Source organism: Solanum lycopersicum, chromosome 12, assembly GCF_036512215.1.
Source record: "Solanum lycopersicum chromosome 12, SLM_r2.1".
NCBI lineage: Eukaryota > Viridiplantae > Streptophyta > Magnoliopsida > Solanales > Solanaceae > Solanum > Solanum lycopersicum.
The window spans coordinates 32,379,254-32,400,332 of NC_090811.1; positions in this window are offsets into that span (position 1 = coordinate 32,379,254).

Sequence of the window (21,079 nt, forward strand, 5' to 3'; positions counted from 1 at the left end):
TTAATATGTCATTTGAAGGGAGATGACTACCCAATCTGAACTTAACGTGTCATTTGAAAGGAGATGACAACCCAACATGCCTCTTTGAAAGGTGGACGACCCAACTTGAACTTAATATGTCATTTGAAGGGAGATGACAACCCAATCTTGTCTCTTTGAAAGGCGGACAACCCAACTTGAACTTAATATGTCATTTGGAGGGAGATGACATCCCAATCGGAACTTAACGTGTCATTTGAAGGGAGATGACAACCCAACATGTCTCTGTGAAAGGCGGAGCGACCCAACTTGAACTTAATATGTTATTTGAAGGGAGATGACAACCCAATCTTGTGTCTTTGAAAGGCGGACGACCTAACTTGAACATAACATGTCATTTGAAGGGAGATGACAACCCAATCATGTCTCTTTGAAAGGCGGACGACCCAACTTGAACTTAACATGTCATTTGAAGGGAGATGACGACCCAATCCTGTCTCTTTGAAAGGCGGACGACCCAACTTGAACATAACATGTCATTTGAAGGGAGATGACAATCCAATCTTGTCATTTGAAGGGAGATGACAACCTAATCTGAACTTAACGTGTCATTTGAAGGGAGATGACAACCCAACATGTCTCTTTGAAAGGCGGACGACCCAATTTGAACTTAACATGACGTATCACAAAATCTGCAGTATCAATGTTAGTAGCAAATATAACATAAATTATGCAAACATGACTATATGACAAGGTATTAACCAATGCAATGATTCAAACTTAATAACATCATGGACCAAATAAAATGTCAACTTAAAATGGAATAAAAAAGTGTCATATTGAACGGCATGACAAACCAATTTGGAAAGAATTAATTTATTTAAGATAATAAATTGATTTCTAAAAGATATCATTTTGAAAGGCATGACGACCAAAAAATAAAAAGATGTCATTTTGAAGGATGTGACGACCCAAAAATGCAATTTTGAACTTTGAAACGGTCCACAAAGTTATTTGAACAAATATGAGCATAAAAATAAAATGATGTCAGTTTGAAAGGTATGACGACCCAAATTTAAAAGATGTCATTTTGAAAGGTATGATTACCAAAAATAAAAATATGTGATTTTGAAGGGCATGACTACCAACAATGCAATTTAAACTTTGAAACGGTCCACAAATTTGTTTGGACAAATATCAACAATGAAACAGTCCACAAAGTTGGTATGGACAAATATCAACAATGAAACGGTCCACAAAGTTGGTATGGACAAATATCAACAATGAAACGGTCCACAAAGTTGGTATGGACAAATATGGGGCATAAAAATAAAATGATGTCAGTTTGAAAGGTATGAAGACCCAAATTTAAAAGATGTCATTTTGAAGGGTATGACTACCGAAAAATTTAAAAAAATGTCATTTTGAAGGGTATGACTACCAAAAATGCAATTTAATCTTTGAAACGGTCCACAAAGTTATTTGGAAAAATATTGTAAAGTGGGTTTCAACTCATTTTTTATTTTATGAACAATGAAACATATTTTAACTTGGTTAGCGCCAACAATAGTATTGTACAAAAATTTCTCACAATTTTTTCTTTCAACTGAAATTGACATCGTGGTAATTCCTATGGATTCAAGTGGTACCTCAAATGTACTTAAGCAACAACAAGATTTGTCCATCTTGCTATAAACAAAAGCTTAAAACTAGACCTAACATCATGTTTCAAGTGCCCTCACAAGAAAGAAACTTTCAATTTGCGCACATTTAAAGTGTTTTGATTTGGAAACATCTGGAAAGGCACACTCATACTCGAAAAAAATTTTCAATGCATGCAATTGTGATACCATAGGCTTGACCTTCATGTAAATCTCCGCTAATGTGGAACATTTGAATTGAAATCATGTAGGGCTTGTTAATAGCTTGTAATGTCGGCTTAGGAACGGATAGGATAGTCATTTGGGATTAAAGTGACTTATTCCTTCTTGAGCATTGCACTAAATAGATGCTTTCAACATTTATTATGCTTTTAGCGTTTGATTCTCTTTGTTGTCCCTTCCTTTTGCACTTTTGACTTCTTTGAAACTTTGTTTGTCTGAGTTTTCCCCCTTTTTGAATTTTCTCCTTTTTTGTTTGGAGTAATTTTGAAATTTTGCTTTCTTAAATTGGTGGGAATTTTGAACCTCTTTTTTTTTTCTTCTGAAGTCATTTTTGTTTTCTTGACATTCAGGAACTTTGATAACTTTTGTCTTTGACAAATTTGAACTTTGTATCTTCTCTAATAACTTGCATGTCCTCAGTGCGCTCAAGAAAGTCTGGTCAAGAGAGAGATAGTGCGTAAAAGCACTCAGAAAAGGTATAGGTTAAGATGTGGTTGTCCAAAGAAAAGGCTTAAGGCTCAAAGTGGGGACATCTAAGGATTAACATCATTTGGTAGGCTTTGAAAGGCTCAAACTGATCAAAGAAGGCTTACAATCATTTTTCAAATCAAACATTACTCAGAATTTCGCCTCAATAACATTTAGGCCAAGTTCTAGATCAACAATGCAATATAATTGAATTTGATTCAAAACTCACCACACAATGCACATGAAACAATGAATCTGATTTTGTTCTAATCTTGAATTTATACAAGACAACATTTGCAAGTGTAACAAAGTATGAATGAGAGGTACCAAAAGAATCCATGGTTTTAACAAGAACTCAATCTTCATTATTATACAAATTATTTTCCACATGCACACTTGAACTGTGTTGGCACCAACCCAGTTAAAAATAATTTCGAAAATATAAACATTCAACGAATAAAAAATAAATAAATAAAAAAATCTTTTGAAGAAAGAATACCGAACCCAATAAGCCCTGCCTACGTATCTCATTGATGAGAATCAGGTTTGCGTAGTTCTTCCAAATATGACATAAAATTTATAAACAACTAATTACTTTTTGAAAGGAAAAAATAATGAGAATAAAAATCAATGAGCCACATTGAAAAGCGGGCAACCCGAATTGAACAAAATATTTTTTTATTTACTATTTAAAGAAAATTTTTACAAGGACGAATGAATCAGTGAGTCACATTGAAGGGCGGACCACCTAAATTTAACGAAAGTAACAAAAATAAAATAATGAAATAATGAGTCGCGTTGAAGGACAGACTACCCAAACTTAAAAAATGTCAACTAAACTAATTTTTTCAATGGAGTATTATAAAAATCAAAGATATACAATGAATGTCACATCATGTACAAAAAAAATTAATGAAAAATAAACAAACCAACTCGGAGTGAAGCCTCATAAATATTGGAGTCTGCGTACAATCTTGGTGAAAATTTTGAGGGCATTCCCAAAAAAATTTGCACCTGTTTCAGCTTCGACAAACCTCCGGTATTTAATATTGTAACAACTATCTCCATTATAAAATTTTGGAGACTTCCACAAAATTTTGCCCCAGTTTGTGTTCTTAAAATTTGGAAAACTTACGGGGAAGATGACCGAGCCTTAATGGCGCCTATGTATCCCGTTGAAGCAGGAATCAGGTCAAACGTAGTTCCAATAAATTATAACTTGAATAAAAATTGGACTTGAATTATGAATATTCTAAAAACTAGGTTAACAAAAGTGATTTAAATTAACGAACTATTATACAACATATTTACGTACAATAAGTATATCACATAACATACAAATAATTGTGTCATGCTTAATATGAGGTTTTGGCTTCCCTCTATACAAGATGATTAAGAGTGAGCTTTGTATATTGTGGATAGGTGACCCAAGCGGACTACTTGGGTTGAGACAGTTAACGACTGTTGACTATCTAGTAGTCAACTACATTCGTCAGGGTGCCCCGAGAAAAACTTGGTTAACGAACAATTGCGAACCCGCATAATCGTCCTTTAAGTAAAAAAGCAAAATTAGGTGTCGTTTGACGGAATAAATATTGTGCGTGCAATGAGAATATACAAAAAATAATAAATCAATATTGAGTACAATATGCAAACAATCAACAAAATATACAAGATATAATGAATAACACAATAAAAAAATAGTATCCTCAATTTGAAAAAATAAACCCATAATCGTTAGAACCTCTATTTCCCCAGCAGAGTCGCCATTCTGTTGACATCCTTTGAATGGGAGCAACGTTGCGGCGACTCAATAAAAAAAAGAATTGGTTAATTGAATTTTTCAAAAGGGGTAAAGGGGTTAAAGGGATTAAAGGGGGTTAAAGGGAAAAGGGAGTCGCCACCTAATTTTAGAAAAAACTAGGAAACCGATTAACTAATTAACTTAAAAGAGATGTCTACGAAACCAATTTGATTCTAGGTAAGGGGTTCAAGTTATTCCGAAGGGAAGGGGTTAGGCACCCTTCGAAATCCACAACTGTGGTTCCCGACTGAGTTCATTTTTTCAAATTGAGGAGATAACAATAATATACCAGTAATATAATATAGAATAAAAAATAATAATAAAATAAAACAACAACATGAGAAACGGCCTAAGGTTTGCCTAACATCGATATATACAAAATAATGAATTGTAAAATATAATTCGAACTCCTTTCAAATAACTTTAATGAAACAAGTCTTGGGTACCTGCAAACACACTTAGTAAAGGTGTTAGTAATAAATAAAAATGAATAAAATTGAATATATGAAATAATAATTTAAAAAACAAAAATCCGTCTTACTAACATGGGAGACCTTGGAAATCGACAGTAATTTCTTCATCCGCCCTTTTAACAATTTAACAAACAAGTTATATAAACTTAAACTAAAAATTTCCGTCTTTTAATATTGGGGAGGCCTCCAAAACAGACGGAGAGTTTTTCATTGGCAATTAACAAATATATTTAATATAACCTGAACATCAACAAAAATAACAAACTTATCCCAAAAGAATATGGAAAACAACAACCAAACTAAAACAACATAATTAGAAATGAAAATAACAATAACGTAATATATAAAAATAACATTAAAATAAAATAATAACAAAACCCTGAAAAGTTAAGATAGCAAATAGTTGACTAACAATTTAAAAATAATAATAATAAATAAATAAACATCAAACCGTAAAATAATGCTAATATTAAAACTACAATAAACACATATATTAATTGACTTTTAGAACTACATTAAACTAAGAAAAACAAAACAAACTACATATAATAAACAGAAAACATAAAATAGGTGGAAATTAAATAAAACAAGGCTAAGAAAAAAAAATTACCTGGTTCTGGGCGGCGAACCGGAACTACGAGTTTGAAGGAGACGACTCCACCTCCTCAACTCGAAAAAACACAAAAACACTTTAAAATTTTTGAACTATGGGAACCAATAATTCTCAAAATTTTATGAGTATTCTTTTGTTTTCCCTTCCAAATCCTCCCCTAAAAATAGCGAATGAAGTGGGTTTATATAGAAACCCAAAAATCCTCAAAAAGGATGAAATACCGATGTGGGACAGTTGCAAAATTGAAAATTATTTGAGAAAAGATGTGGGAAAGGCAGATTTTTTTTTATATATTATTTTTTTTGTATTTGACTCAAAATGTATTAATTTTAAAACCATCAGACCAAAATTTGGTGTCAACATTTTGTATCCTTAAATGCTTTAGTTTTTAGATTAATTGCTTATTTTGGTTGTAGTAGTGGTTCTCCCATCCGAGGACTAGTATGAATAACAATCCCGACGGTTTGGGTCGTAATAGATGGTCGGTAGTGGTGACTACTAAGTACAGGGGGTGATGATGGGTTGCAAGTGTTAAATAGTTAGGTACTGCTCTGGTAGGTAAATTGTATTGGAATGATTATAAGCCTTGATAGAGTAAATTATAAGTCAATGGTTGAGTGGGTTGGTGGAATGAGTAAGGGCGTGCCATGAATGTTAACCAGAATAGTAATAGTTATTTCTCAAATTCTTTTTAAGAGACCAAACGATTAAGTACGCTCAAGAACGGAGAGAGTAAGGGTTAGAACCTCTAAAGCATTTGGGGAATGATAAAGGTGGAAGAATGAATAGTTTTATCGCATGTTTCTTACTGTTCGATTTCTTATATTATGAGATGGACATCGGGTTGACCGATGATATCTACTAGTACATGTGGTTTGTACTGATACTACTTTTGCTCTGCCTTTTTTGGCATAGTATAATTGCAGGATCAGTGACATTTCATAGGTGTAAACGAAGATAATCTCCAACGGCTTTTATTCTTCTTTACGCATGGTGGGTGCTGCATCATTTATGATTTTGTTGTATCATTTTACTCTTACTAGCTCATGTACCTAGTTAGACTAGATCCCCGAGTGTTAATTACTTTAGAAGTCTCAACTCATGTTTTTGTCAAAACTTTTTGTAAAAATATTTTGGATGCTAATTGTTACTGTGTTTTCTAAATTTTCCATATTTTTAAAACATTTGGCAATTGAGGGTTTTCTTACTTAGGTGTTAGAGTAGGTGCCCATACGTCCCAGTTAATTGGGTCATGGAAAATTGGTATCAGAGCCCAGGTTACTGGTGTACCCGTAAAAGAGCAAATATACAGTCGACTCTTGTGTTGATGTCCACATCTAATCTTTAGGAAGATACGAAGCATCCTAGAAAGTCATCTTGTTCTTTTCTCTTTATGTGCAAGTTGTCTCTTGTTTTATGAGTTGAATTAAATTGGTATTTCCCGATTCCAATTGGTATCTCAACAAAGAAAACCGAACATCGTAGTCCTAACTAAAGGGACCCAAGCAAGGTAAATAAGAATCTAGAAGATTCCAATTGGTATCTTGCCCTAGGGGTTGTGTAATTTAATGGATGATCAGTAATGGTAATCCATGGATGAATTAACTAAAAATTTGGACTTTTCACTGAGTTGTGACAGGAAAAGGTAAATGTTTACTTAGCCTTTAGTTGTGTCTGCATTAACTGTTGATGTGAAGAATGTGTTTTCTTGAATGCTATGATATAATTGTGTGCACAATAAATACTTGTGTGAACCTTAATATAGCACCATGATAGACTAAATAATTGAAACTGTTCAAGCAGTGACTGCTTAAGTTTCGTGAACTTATTGTCGAAAACCTCCAAGTTACCCCCGGATAGCCTCAAGCCTCCTCAAAAGTAGCACCAGATAGATGGGGCAGGGACTGGTAGGGAGAGTACCACTGCCCTCGTCATCTCCCCCTCCTTCGTCATCTGCCTCTACAACGGATTGATTGCTGCTAGAACGACCTATGTTCCTCCTTTTGCTCCCAAAAATTGAAGGTTGACTAATAAAAAAAGTGTTAAAAGGGGATCTATAAGGAGTACCTCATCAGTGTCTAAGAGTGGCACCCCTACTCTCTTGCACATAGCATTCACAAGTCTAATAAGGACGAATACCTTTTTGTTTCCCCGATAGAAAACCTTTCATTCTGAAATGATCTGTGCACCCACATTTGGTCCAATGTCCTGTATAAAGCACACCACCACCAAGGCAAGAGGATACGTCAGATCGATACGATTTCTTGACGGGTGGATCATCCTTGGTAACTTAGTGTAGATACCTCTTACCATATAGTGAAAAGTCAGCGTTGGTGATGCCCTCTGTAGTATCCCAGTGAACATTGTCCCCGTGTGTAGGCTCTACCAGCGTATCCATCAATATCCCAAGTCCATCTCCCTCAGATTTTCCTTGTACTTCATGTTGGGAACCTCAGGCAAGTAAGTATATCGTTAGTGAAGGTAGAGTTCAAGGGAATATAACTCCCCAAATATAGAGTAAGGTGGGGATCATCCTAACGAATAGTAGGTAGCATGACATAGAACTCCCTCACCCATGTGGAACGTATAGTAGGGGGAGCCTGTGTCAGTGGAGCCCAACCAAACTCCATAAGATGGGTATAAACGGTGGCCACCTTCTCCTATAAACCAAAAAAGTGAAATCCCTCTTGCAGTAAAATTTGTTGTTCCGGTGATCATTGTATCTTTCCCGACTCGCAACATCTGGAAACCGAACGAAGGGTATATTTTCCCCATTTTCTTTAGCCGTAGTAGATCAACTTGAAATTGATATTAGAGGGAGTTAACTATTAGAATTCTATGGGGTTAGACAAGATTTGGCTAAGAAGAGAAAAAAATACTGATAAAAATGGCAAGGGGCTAGTGCCCCACTGAATCCCACCAGAGAGGAATGAGGGAGGTCTCTACTACGAAATGAATGCTACCAGATTGGCCTTCATCTAGGACAAACACCAAGTGATTTCATGGCGTCCCTTCATCACAAAAACCTCATTTTGATTGAATTTCAGTAGATAAGAGTATATAAAGTACCCTAGAACCTAATTATGCAATTATTTTGGCAAAATAACTCCTAAATGACGTCCAATTCCTATTTTTACACCAAAAATACCTTTTAATTTCCCCCACCCCTTTCATTATCATTTCAACTATATTTTCACAAAATCTTATGCCTAGAACATTGTAAAGATGTTGGGAACGTAAGAAAAGTGTTCATGCTACGTTGTTCTACGAAATCAAGCAAACGATGTTCATTTTTGAAAAACTACACCAGGAACCCGTTTTAATCAATTGTTTAATGTCATACAATCATTTTTAAGTAAGTGTTGAAGTAATAGAATGATTAAGAAGAATATTACCTTCATTTCGATGCTCACAGCAAAGTAGTTGAGAGAGTTATTGAAATTGAAGAGGAGGAAATAGGGAAACTATTCCTCTCCCCCCCCCTTTATTATTTTGATCTCCATCTACAATAGGGAGCCTATCGCTCTATCTGGACCAAACTGTATAATTGGGCATGTTTGTTTTCTCCGGATGTTGCCTCATTTACCTAACCAATTCCTTGGGTATAAAACCCTTCCGGACTTAGATTAGAAAAATCTCAATCCTTCATTTTTTCGTAGTAGTTTGATCCGCTAGTTTGGAAAGTACTTCAAATAGAACTTATAGTTATCCCTTTGCTAGTCGCTTTGGGACGAACGAGGAGTCAATTCGTATTTATTGTAATGACTCTATTCATCATTATTTAGGAAATGAAAATGTCAACGGAAAACTATGCCATCATCCTCCCATAATGGTCCACTTGTCCCTAGAACGACAGTGCCAAAGTGGCAGATTTTGAGCCAATGCGGGAATGACGAGACATAAATAAAATAATGTGAAGTCCTCATAGCACCCTTTTTTCAAAACACCAAAAATAGGCGAGGATTACCCCAAAAAACCTGCAAAAGCTTCCCTAAGCTTGGGAAAGAAAGAGGAAGAGATTTCTAAGTGCAACAACGATGATAGCTTGAAAACTCTTGGACAAATCCACCATCATGAGGGCTTAAAACAAGAAAGGGATCCAAAATTCCTTGCAGATGCTTCGCACCCACGTAGGATAGTTTTATTAGTTGAGTAGTAGTAAATTTGTAATTCACGCATAGTATACTAGTGATTGATGGTAATATTCATGCGTAGATTTTTGTGCATCGAAAAAGGAATAGTCGTACATATAATCTTAGTTATTCCATCTGGGTTGTACCTTAGGGGGAAGACTAATCTCGTGAATCAATGAAGGTCATGGTTTATTATTGTTGTGTTATGTATGTTAGAAATTACTTCTTTGTAGTGCATGATTATGAGAATATTGCACTATTGATCTTGCCTAATGTAAATGAGTATAAATATATGATTGTGTGCCATGAATAAACACTTGATCGTATGATTATGAGAATGTACATTGTTATAGTGATTGTAGTTGTTGAAAGGATCAAGTGTTACCCAACACACTAACTTGGATTGAGTGCCACATTCTGGCGCATATATGGGATTGGGTGTCAATTCTTACACACTAACTTGGATTGGATACAATGTTTCGGTACAATAACAATTTGGGTATGGGTTCCATAAGAAAACAATTGAATTGTCATATATGCATAGTTATGTGATATTGAGAATGTGGAATTGTACATTGCTTATGGAATTGTTTGACTGGATCATAACTCTATATAATTGTATTAATTTGGTATGCTTGTATGATGGATATCTTGTTGTTGAATGAACAACGAATGGCTAGGCCCCAAACCGGAATAAGATATGGTAAGTGGAGACCGAGGGTCCGGGTGTTTTTACGTGTTACTCAAAGACGTGGTCGGTATTAGTGAGTACTAAGTACATGTTGTGATGATGGGTTTCAAGTGTTAAGTATTAGGTACTACTCTGGTTGGGGAATTGTATGGGATCAGGTATAAGCCTTGATAGAGTGAATTATAAGTTAAGGGTTGAGTGGTTGGTGGAATGAGTAAGGGCTTGCCGTGAATGTTGACCGGAATGGTAATAGTTATTTCCGGCATTCCATTTAAGGGACAGAACGATTAAGTACGCTCAAGAACGGAGCGAGTAAGGGTTAGAACCTCTAGAGCATTTGGGGAAATTATAAAGGTGGAGATATGAATAGTCTTGTTGCATGTTTTTACTGATCAAGTTCTTATATTATGCGGTAGGCGTCAGGTTAACCGATGATGCCTACCAGTACGTATGGTTGTACTGATACTACTCTTGTTATGTATTTCAATAATGAAGATGAAGAAATCTCGAACAACTTATACTATTATTTCCGCATGGTGGGAGCTGTGTCATTTATGGTTTTTTTTTGTACCTAGTACTATTGGTAGCGCTTGTACCCGTTTAGACTAGATTCCTGAGGGTGCTAATTACTTTACAAGTCTTAACTCATGTTGTTGTCAAAACTCTTATTTTTTTAAAATCTTTTGGATGCTAATTGTTCTTCAATTTTCTAAATTTTCTACATTTAAAAAACATTTGGGAATTGAGGGTTCCCCTACTTGGGTGTTAGAGTACGTGCTCGCATCGCCCGATAGGTTGGGTCGTGTCAAGAAGATATACTGAAACTATAATATGAACCTCCTCAAGGATTTTGCGATTCTCATAATGACTTGATTATATTTATTGTAGTGAAAAATACTATTATATTTTGTTACTTTTATGATGTTGAGAAAAATAGTTAGAGATATTTGGAAATTTACATAGCTCCAATTGCTAATGTCATTAATGACATTTATATTTACGTAGAAAGCCTCTACTTATGCTAAAATAATAATAAAAATATTTCATCTTATTATTAAGTTTGGACTTGTGATCTTATATTTTTCCGATTTGCTTGTTATTCTATCCAAGTTAAAATACATTTTTTTTCTTTTTTAGTCGCTCCAAATTAATATTATTGCTATCTATAATATTCTTAGGCTTTATGTATGTTAAAACGTACTTTTTCAAAAAGAAAAATGGTTTATAACGTATGTGGTATCATATTACATAAAGTTCACAAAAAGATTCTTCTAGAATGGTAATAATTTATATTTTTCATTTTGTCTAATAATTAAGAATTTCAAATTTGAATTGAATAAAACATTTAATGTGACATGGAATGTCAATTAGGAGGAAAAAAATCTTTTGTAATATTCAATATATTTTGAAGATAATAAAAATAAAATTTTGAGTGATTTTATAATTCTTTTTTTAAAATTCAATAATTTCATAAACATAAATAACTATTCAAGGAATTAACTCAAAGACTCCTTGAATATAAAGGCATTACTCATTTACTTAAATAGAGAATTAATTGATTATCTTGAAATTAATAATCATTCTTATTACTCTAGAAATATTCTCATAATTATTATTTGGAAAATCAATTTAATTCAAACAAAAATATATATATTAACATATTAATCAGAATTAATATAATTTAATACTCAAAAAAACAAAAGAAAAGAACCCAGGGGACATACTTAGTGAGTATTTGATCATGTACATTAATATTTTTTACGTTATCTCTTCCATCATTGCAAAGAATCATGAGGTGAATTTTACATAAAAGAGAGGAAAAATTAAATTACAGACATGATTATAACTTTATCAGTCTATTATTTAGAACTATACGAAATATCTCTTGAATTGTAATGTAATGTTTGAAATATGAAAACCAAGACTTGAGAGTCTCCAAATGAAAAAATAAATACAAATTACACACGTACTTAAAATCTTTAGAATTTTAAACTTGAGTACAAGAAAAAAAATGTGGCATTCTTGTTGAAACAAATTCCTCACTCAAATTACTCTAGATAATTATGTACAACTCACTAACTTGTTGTTCATTAGGTTATGAACCGTTAGAAAAAATTATAAAATTTTAATGAAAGTTAACATTTCAAGTAGGCCCATAAGAACTTGAATTTTCACTTTAAGCATAGACAATGAATAATGAAATGAGATTAAAAATATCGCTGATCTTTTACAATCTTAGTAGGAATAGTTTATCAATATAAGGAGCTATTTAGCTACATCTTAGATTACTTGAAGAAATTATTATTTGAATTTTGAAATCGTTGAATTGAGTAATGATATAAATGGCAAAATATTTTTCTACAATTTGATAGAAGAAGTGAGGAACAAATTAGCATTGTTAGATTTGTTATGAATTTTTATACATAAAAATGATTTGTGTAGTGAAAAAATATATTTGAAATAAAAGTTGGATTTAATTTCAATGTAGAAACCTCTTCCTGTGCTAAAAAAATTGCATTACTTGTCACTTGTCACAAATTAAAATTTGAACTTGTGACCTTTTTCTAGAAAATAAAATAAAATAATTTGCTTGGTATTTAATTCTATAAAGTTAATAACATTGTTTTTCTTTTCTTTTTTCGAGTTGTTCCAAATGAACCAAATATTATATTTTTTTCTTTTACATTAGGTTTTATGCATGTCAATGTATATATTATCAATTGTTTTTTTTTAAAAAAAAATACTCAAAAGGTAATATTTTATATTCTTTCTCTTTTCAAATTTTAATTGAATGAAATGTTTAATGTGACATGGCATTTCAACTAAAAGAGAATAATTTTTTTGTTTAGCATTTTTTAGGAAAAAAATAATTGAGTGATTTTTATAATTACAAAAAGTCGAATATAATTTTAATTAATAGATAATTTTTTATATATAAATGACTATTTAATAAATTAATTCCATTATAACATTACTTGTCTATAATGTTTGATATATGTGAGCTAGCTAATCTTTGTAGAGAGGTAAGGTTCAAGAGAGTCTACACAAATAGAAAAAACCTTATTCATTTGCTCTTATAGATTATTAATTTGTATAATTTTGAATATATAAATTCAATTATTTTTAATTTAAATAAGTTTATCTTATAATCCTTTTTAGTTTGTTTTATAAAGAATGTTGTTTTTTTCGACAAGTGATCTTTAACCTGAACTTTTTCAATTGGTATATTAGCTAAAATTGTATTTTAGTAGTTATACATAACTTCAATTTAGCACCATATATATACATAATTACAAAAAATTATATACTTCATTAAATTTCCTATTAAGTCAATTCAAAAAAATAAAAAGTTATTTTGGATCAAATCAACTTAATATAAATTTATTCAAATGCAAATGTTTTAATACAAGTATATTAAGTCAAATAAAACATTTAATGAAGAAAAATTTAGCCTACTTATAAAGCGTGCAAATTTTTAGTTTGACTCACTCAGTTTTTCCAGCGTCGACATACAATATAAGTATGATACCAATGAGAGTAATTCCTACACTTCCTCAAGATCTAATTGTTGAAATATTTCTATGGATTCCCGTTATGTCATTGATACGTTTTAGGTGTGTTTCCAAAAAAATTTATGCTCTTGTGTTGGATTCAGATTTTACTCATGTCCATCACCTATGCTCTATGACTCGCGATGGTGGAACGTGATTCATTATGGGGAAAGCTGAAGATCTATATGCTATAGACCTAAACAAATATGGAAATACATCTAGATGGGTCAAGTATAAAATGTATTAAATGAATTATGGCTATGACCCACAAACTATTTACCATATTAATTATTATTAATAATATTTTCATCAACTAGATACTCTTAGTTACCGAATATTTCAAGGTTTTCATTTAAATTTTACGGAAAAAGTTGAAATAATTTCAGAGAGTAGATCTCAGTACCCAAATTTCCAGAGTCTAAGTGTTTTGGAACTTGACCGCCTCGACGGTCCGTCGTGCCCATGACGGTCCATCGTGGGATCCGTTGACCCAGACAGCTATTACCAGAAATAAACTCTACTGCTCAAAATGACTAAACAGATCGTTACAATAGATACCAATTTACCCATCGTTCGTCCTCGAACGATCACAAGAAGAAAAACAAGGACGAAAAGGAGTACCTGAATCTGTAAACAGGTGTGGGCATCTTTCTTGCATATCGGCCTCCTTCTCCCAAGTGGACTCTTCAACTGGTCGATTCTTCCATTGAACTTTGATGGATGCAATCTCCCTTGATCTCAACTTGCGGACTTCTCTATCTAAAATAGCAACAGGCTCCTCCTCATAAGACAAATTCTCATCAAGAAGAACTGAATCCCAACGAATAATGTAGTTTCCATCCCCATGGTATCTTTTCAGCATAGACACATGAAATACCGAGTGCACTCCTGACAGTCCTGGAGGTAAGGCTAATTCATAAGCTACCTCCCCCACGCGCTTCAGAACTTCAAATGGACCAATATACCTCGGACTAATCTTACCTCGCTTACCAAACCGCATCACCCCTTTCATGGGTGAAACCTTCAGCAAGACTTGTTCACCCTCCATGAACTCCAAGTCTCTAACCTTTCGATCTGCATATTCCTTTTGCCTACTTTGCGCCGCTAAAAGCTTTTCTTGAATGAATTTCACTTTCTCTAATGATTCCCTCAGAAGATCAGTACCCCAGGGCCTCACCTCGAATGCATCAAACCAACCAATGAGAGACCTACATCTCCTCCCATACAATGCTTCGAATGGGGCCATATCAATACTTGAGTGATAGCTATTGTTGTATGAGAACTCTGCTAAGGGTAAGTAGTTATCCCAATGACCACCAAATTCTATCACACATGTACGAAACATATCCTCCAAAACCTGAATCGTTCGCTCAGATTGACCATCGGTCTGAGGGTGAAATGCAGTACTAAGATCCAACCTAGTACCCAATTCAGCATGCAATGTTTTCCAAAACTTAGAAGTAAACTGCGTACCTCTATCTGATATGATGGAGAGTGGAACCCCATGCAATCGAACAATTTCTGAGATGTAGAGTTTGGCTAACTTCTCTGCATTGTAAGTCACCTTGACCGGAATGAAGTGAGCAGATTTAGTTAATCTGTCAACAATTACCCAAATAGAATCAAACTTACCCAATGTCTTTGGAAGACCAACCATAAAATCTATTGCAATTCTTTCCCACTTCCATTCAGGAATGGGCATTCTCTGAAGTGTTCCTCCGGGCCTCTGGTGTTCGTACTTTACCTGCTGACAATTCGGGCATTGGGAGACAAAATCAACGATGTCACGCTTCATCCTATTCCACCAAAAATGTTTCTTTAGGTCGCGATACATCTTGGTTGCACCAGGACATATAGAATATCCTGAACTATGAGCCTCTATAAGAATAGTGTGGATCAAATCATCAACACGGGGCACACATACCCTTCCATTAATCCTCAAAACGTCTTCCTCATCAATTATTGCCTTTTTAGCCTCTCCTCTCAACACCATATCCCGAATTCGGCTCAGCTTCTCATCAGTAAACTGTTTTCCCTTAATCTTGTCAAGAAAGGAAGATCTTGCCTCCACACAGGACAAAAACCCTCCCTTCTCATTTACTTCTAACCTCATAAAGTCAGAGTTTGAACCTCTCTAGCCAATGGGCATCTGGAAACCTGTAAGTGAGCTAGGCTTCCTATGCTCCTTGCTTTTCTACTTAATACATCTGCCACAACGTTAGCTTTTCCTGGGTGATACAAAATAGTGATATCGTAGTCCTTCAGTAGTTCCATCCATCTCCTCTGTCTCAAATTCAAATCTTTCTGAGTAAAGACATACTGTAGGCTACGATAATCTGTATAGACTTCACACTTAACCCCATATAGATAGTGCCTCCATTGCTTTAATGCAAACACTACCGCGGCCAACTCCAAATCGTGGGTCAAATAATTACGTTCATGCACCTTTAATTGCCTCGAAGAATAAGAAATTACATTCTTCTCTTACATTAGCACTGCACCCAAACTAGAATAGGATGCATCACAATAAACAATGAAATCCTTACCTTCCACTAGCAAGGTAAGAATTGGTGCAGTAGCCAACAAGGTCTTGAGTTTCTTAAAGCTTTCCTCACTCTCGTCCGACCATACAAAAAGGGAACACTCTGCTTAGTCAAGTTTGTCAATTGGGAAGCAACAGAGGAAAATCCCTTGACAAATCGACGGTAGTAGCTAGCTAAACCAACAAAGCTCCTCACCTCTGTAACATTAGTAGGTCTTACCCAACTCTTCACTACTTCAATCTTAGAAGGATCCACCATCACTCCATCCTTAGAAACCACATGCCCCAAGAAGGACACTGAATCTAACCAAAACTCACACTTGGAGAATTTGGCATAAAGCTTTTTCTCCCTCAACATTTCCAATACAATTCTCAAGTGCTCCTCATGTTCTTTCCTACTCTTGGAGTATACCAGTATATCATCAATGAATACAATGACAAAGAGATCCAGATATGGCTTAAAAATCCCGTTCATCAAGCTCATGAAAGCAGCAGGGGATTCGTAAGCCCAAAAGACATTACTAAGAACTCATAATGTCCATACCTGGTCCGAAAAGCAGTCTTTGGCACATCCGTTGCCTGTATTTTCAATTGATGATAACCAGATCTCAAATCGATTTTTGAGAAGGTACAAGCACCTTGTAACTGATTGAACAAATCATCGATGCGAGGAAGAGGATACTTGTTCTTAATAGCTACCTTATTCAGTTGTCTGTAGTCTATGCACATACTAAAACTTCCATCCTTCTTCTTCACAAACAAAACAGGAGCACCCCAAGGGGAAATGCTTGGTCTAATGAAGCCTTTGCCTAACAACTCTTGATGTTGGGCCTTTAACTCCCCTAACTCAGCGCGAGCCATTCTATAAGGGGGTATAGAAATAGGGCGAGTACCCGGCTCCAGATCAATACAGAAATCAATATCTCTATCCGGTGGCATACCAGGAAGGTCTGCAGGAAACACATCCAGAAACTCACGGACTATCGAAACAGACTCAATTGGAGGTACTTGGGTAGTGTCATCCCTGAGGTGTGCCCAGAAAGCTAAACACCCTTTAATAACCATTCTCTTAGCATGAAGAAAGGAGATGATACGAACAGGAGTGGAAGCGTAGTCACCCTCCCACACTAACGGATCTGTCCCAGGCTTGGCCAACGTTACAGTTTTAGCATTACAATCTAAGATTGCAAAATTTGGAGAAAGCCAAGTCATACCCAGAATTACATCGAAATCAACCATTTCTAAGATAACCAAGTCTACATGAGTATTGCTCCCCACAAAAGTTACAAGACAAGACCTATACACCTTTTCAACTATCACAGACTCACCCACCGGAGTAGAAACACGAATAGGCATGTCAAGCAATTCACAGTGTAAATTAAGACTAGTAGCAAATGAGGAAGATACATATGAAAATGTGGAGCCAGGATCAAATAATACAGAATCCATGCAATCACAAACCAAAAGATTACCTGTGATAACAGCATCAGATGTCTTCGCTTCAGACCTCCCAAGGAAAGCATAACAATGGGCCCTATCACCTGTCTGCCCGTTGCCCCTACCATGTTGCGCTGCAGTAGTTCCAGTTTGCCCGCCACCCCGGTTGATTTGGTGACCTCCATTACCTTGGCCACCCCGTCCTCCAGAATAGCGGCCTCTTCCATGATCACCTCTACCTCTGACTATTGGGGGTCTGTAACTCAGTTTTGGACAATACCTCCTAATATGTCCAGTCTCCCCACATCCATAACACTCTCTGGGTTCAAGCATAGGTATCTGTGAGAACGACGGAGTCTGGGGATAGCCCCCAAACTCAGAGAAGTGTTGACCGGTCTGCGGTGGACCCCCAGCTACAGCCTGTAGTGAAGACTGAATAGGTCGGGCTGGGTAACCTCCTGAACTCTGCCCTCTGGAGTAAGACCCACCAAACTCACCTCCCTTACGAAACTTCTTAGGTGTCGATGCCATGGTGAAGTCGTCTGGCTTCACTCCCTCCACTTCTATCACAAAATCTACCACCTCCTGAAAGGATTTTGCTGCAGTAGCTACCTGTAAGGCTGGAATCTGCAAATCTGACCTCAATCCCTTCACAAAACGGCGAATCCGCTCTTGTGGACTGAAGCAAAGTTGGGTGGCATACCTGGATAATGCACGAAACTTAGCCTCATAAGCAGTAACCGACATCCTGCCTTGCTCTAGGCTCAGGAACTTATCTCTCCTCCTATCCCTCAAAGTCCGGGGTATATACTTCTCCATAAACAAGCTAGAGAATCATGCCCAAGTCATGGGTGGTGTTTGTGCTGGTTGACACTCAACATACGATCGCCACCACATTTTGGCATTTCACTGAAACTGATAGGTTACAAACTCAACACCGAATCGTTCCACTATGCCCATCTTATGTAGCAGCTCATGACAATCAACCAGAAAATCATAGGCATCCTTAGATTCAGCACCCTTGAAAACTGGAGGCTTCCACTTCAAGAACTTAGTGAAAAGTTCGTGCTGATCACTTGTCATTATAGGCCCTGTAGTCAACCGAGGAAACGTGCCTATTTCCAATGAGGCATCCATGCGGGGAGCCATAGCAGTTGCATGTTGTACTCCCGGAACCTGAGGTGCTGGTGCAGAAAACACTGGAGGTGTCTGGCCTTGATCAGATAACCCGCTAAGATAAGCAAGAACCTGATTAGTCATTTTTGGGGTAGGTTGGGGTGGTAATTCCTCATTCTGCACTTGTTCATTCTCCCCTTCCTCACCCTCTCTTAATACTTCCTTAGTCGGTGGAGGAGTCACCGCCCTAGTGCCGGCTGGGCCAGGTGCTTGTCCTCTTCCTCTAGAGGACGTCCTCCCGCGACCTCTACCACGGCCTCTTGCCACTGCTCCTCTTCGAGCTACAGCCTCAGTGGCTGGTTCAGACGCATCTTGTCTTGCCAGTGTTGGTGTTGGCGCAGTTGTTGCTCTAGTTCTAACCATCTGCGAAATAGAGTGAAGATGGTCAGATACCAATCTGTATCACCTAGATACCAATTGGATCCAAGTAATAGCACGAAAGAAAGAAAGAATGGAATTTTCCTAAAGTCTTATAGCCTCTCAAAGAAAAGTAAAGGTGTCCAGCTACCGGTCCTCAAGAATCTACTAGACTCGTTCTTGTGTGATGAGACCAACGAACCTAATGCTCTGATACCAAGTTTGTCACAACCCAAAACGAGCCGCGAGTGGCACCCACACTTATCCTACTATGTGAGCGAATCAACCAATCAAAAATCCAACATTTCAACCATAATAAACAGAATATAATGCGGAAGACTTAAAACTCATTAATGTAACCAATAAATAACTTCTAAAATTTAATACTTATTATTCCCAAAATCTGGAAGTCATCACCTCAAGAACATTCTATCCTCAAATTACTAAATCTAAGAGTATCTAGGAATCTAAAATAAGTAAACAGATGGTCCATGTCCGACTTCAAGGACATCAAGACATGAATGAGAGAGGATTCAGTCCGAGCTAGGAACAATAGCTCACCCTGAAATCTGACGTGATGAAGACTGGCTAGAGTTGAGGACGAGTTGAAGTCGATGGCACGTTTGCTGCACTCCACAAATAACAAAGAAGAAAATTACAAGTAGGGGTCAGTACAAGGCACAAGTACTTAGTAGGTATCATCGGCCAACTCAAAATAGAAAATAATATATATCAGATAATAACATAAAATCGACTACCATACTCAACTGGGAAATAGGTTCTTTAAATTTGAGTATATTAACGATTCATTCTCTTCATAATCCTGGTGTCGGAACGTGACACTCCGATCCCCTAAAGATTCATTCTCTTTATTATCCTTGTGTCCGAACGTGACACTCCGATCCCCTACTACTACGTGTCGGTTCGTGAAACCCGATCCCTTAATTCTACGTGTCGGTTCGTGACACTCGATCCCCTAATCTCATTCTTTTAGTTCATCAAGCCTTCTTTTATACCAAGGCATCATCATTAACAAAGTGGATTTAAGGTTTAAGATTCACAGCCTCATCTTTCCAATCCATTACAATTACATAATCACATCATGCAAGCACACAATTAAGCATATAGAAGACTTTACAATACTACCCAATACATATCATTCGCTATTAAGAGTTTACTATGAAAAAGCATAAACCATAACCTACCTCCACCGAAGAATCGTGATCAAGCAATCTACTTCTCTAATGCTTTTTGCTTTCTCTTCGTTCTTCTTTCTCTCTCGCTCGTTCTCCCTTCTTTTCTTTTTAATTTTCTCCTCTTTCAAATTCCCTTTGTTTTACCCTAATTACCATATAATTAAGTATAAAAAATGATAAAAGTAACTCATATTTATTTCAAGGTTATCTCCTTTAACCCCCAAGTAATTGAATTATTAACATTAAACCACTAACTTTATAATCATAAGCAGGAATAGTCCAAAACACCCCTTAAAAACTTTTAACAGAAATCCGACCTAGTCAGGGTTACGCAGCCTGTGACGGTCCGTACTGCAGGTCCGTCACAAAGTTCAGGAGTTAATTCTGTGGAAATATTTGTGACGGTCCGTCTTGCAAACGACGGTCCGTCCTGCCATTCCGTCGTGAAGTTCAGAGAGTAGATCTCAGTACCCAAATTTTCAGAGACTAAGTGTTTTGGAACGAGACCCCCTCGACGGTCCGTCGTGCCCATGACGGTCCGTCGTGGGATCCGTCGACCCAGACAGCTATTACCAGAAATAAACTCTACTGCTCAAAACGACTAAACAGGTCGTTACAATAACTATAATTGAAACTCTTGAAGAGTTTTCAAAAGGCAACAATTTATTTGCTTAAGGAAGTTAAGGAAGGAGCTTGGAGAAATCTTTGACCCTGAAAGGAAGATTCATAAAAGGATATAGAAGAAAACATATTTCGTCAAGGTTTTTCTACACTCA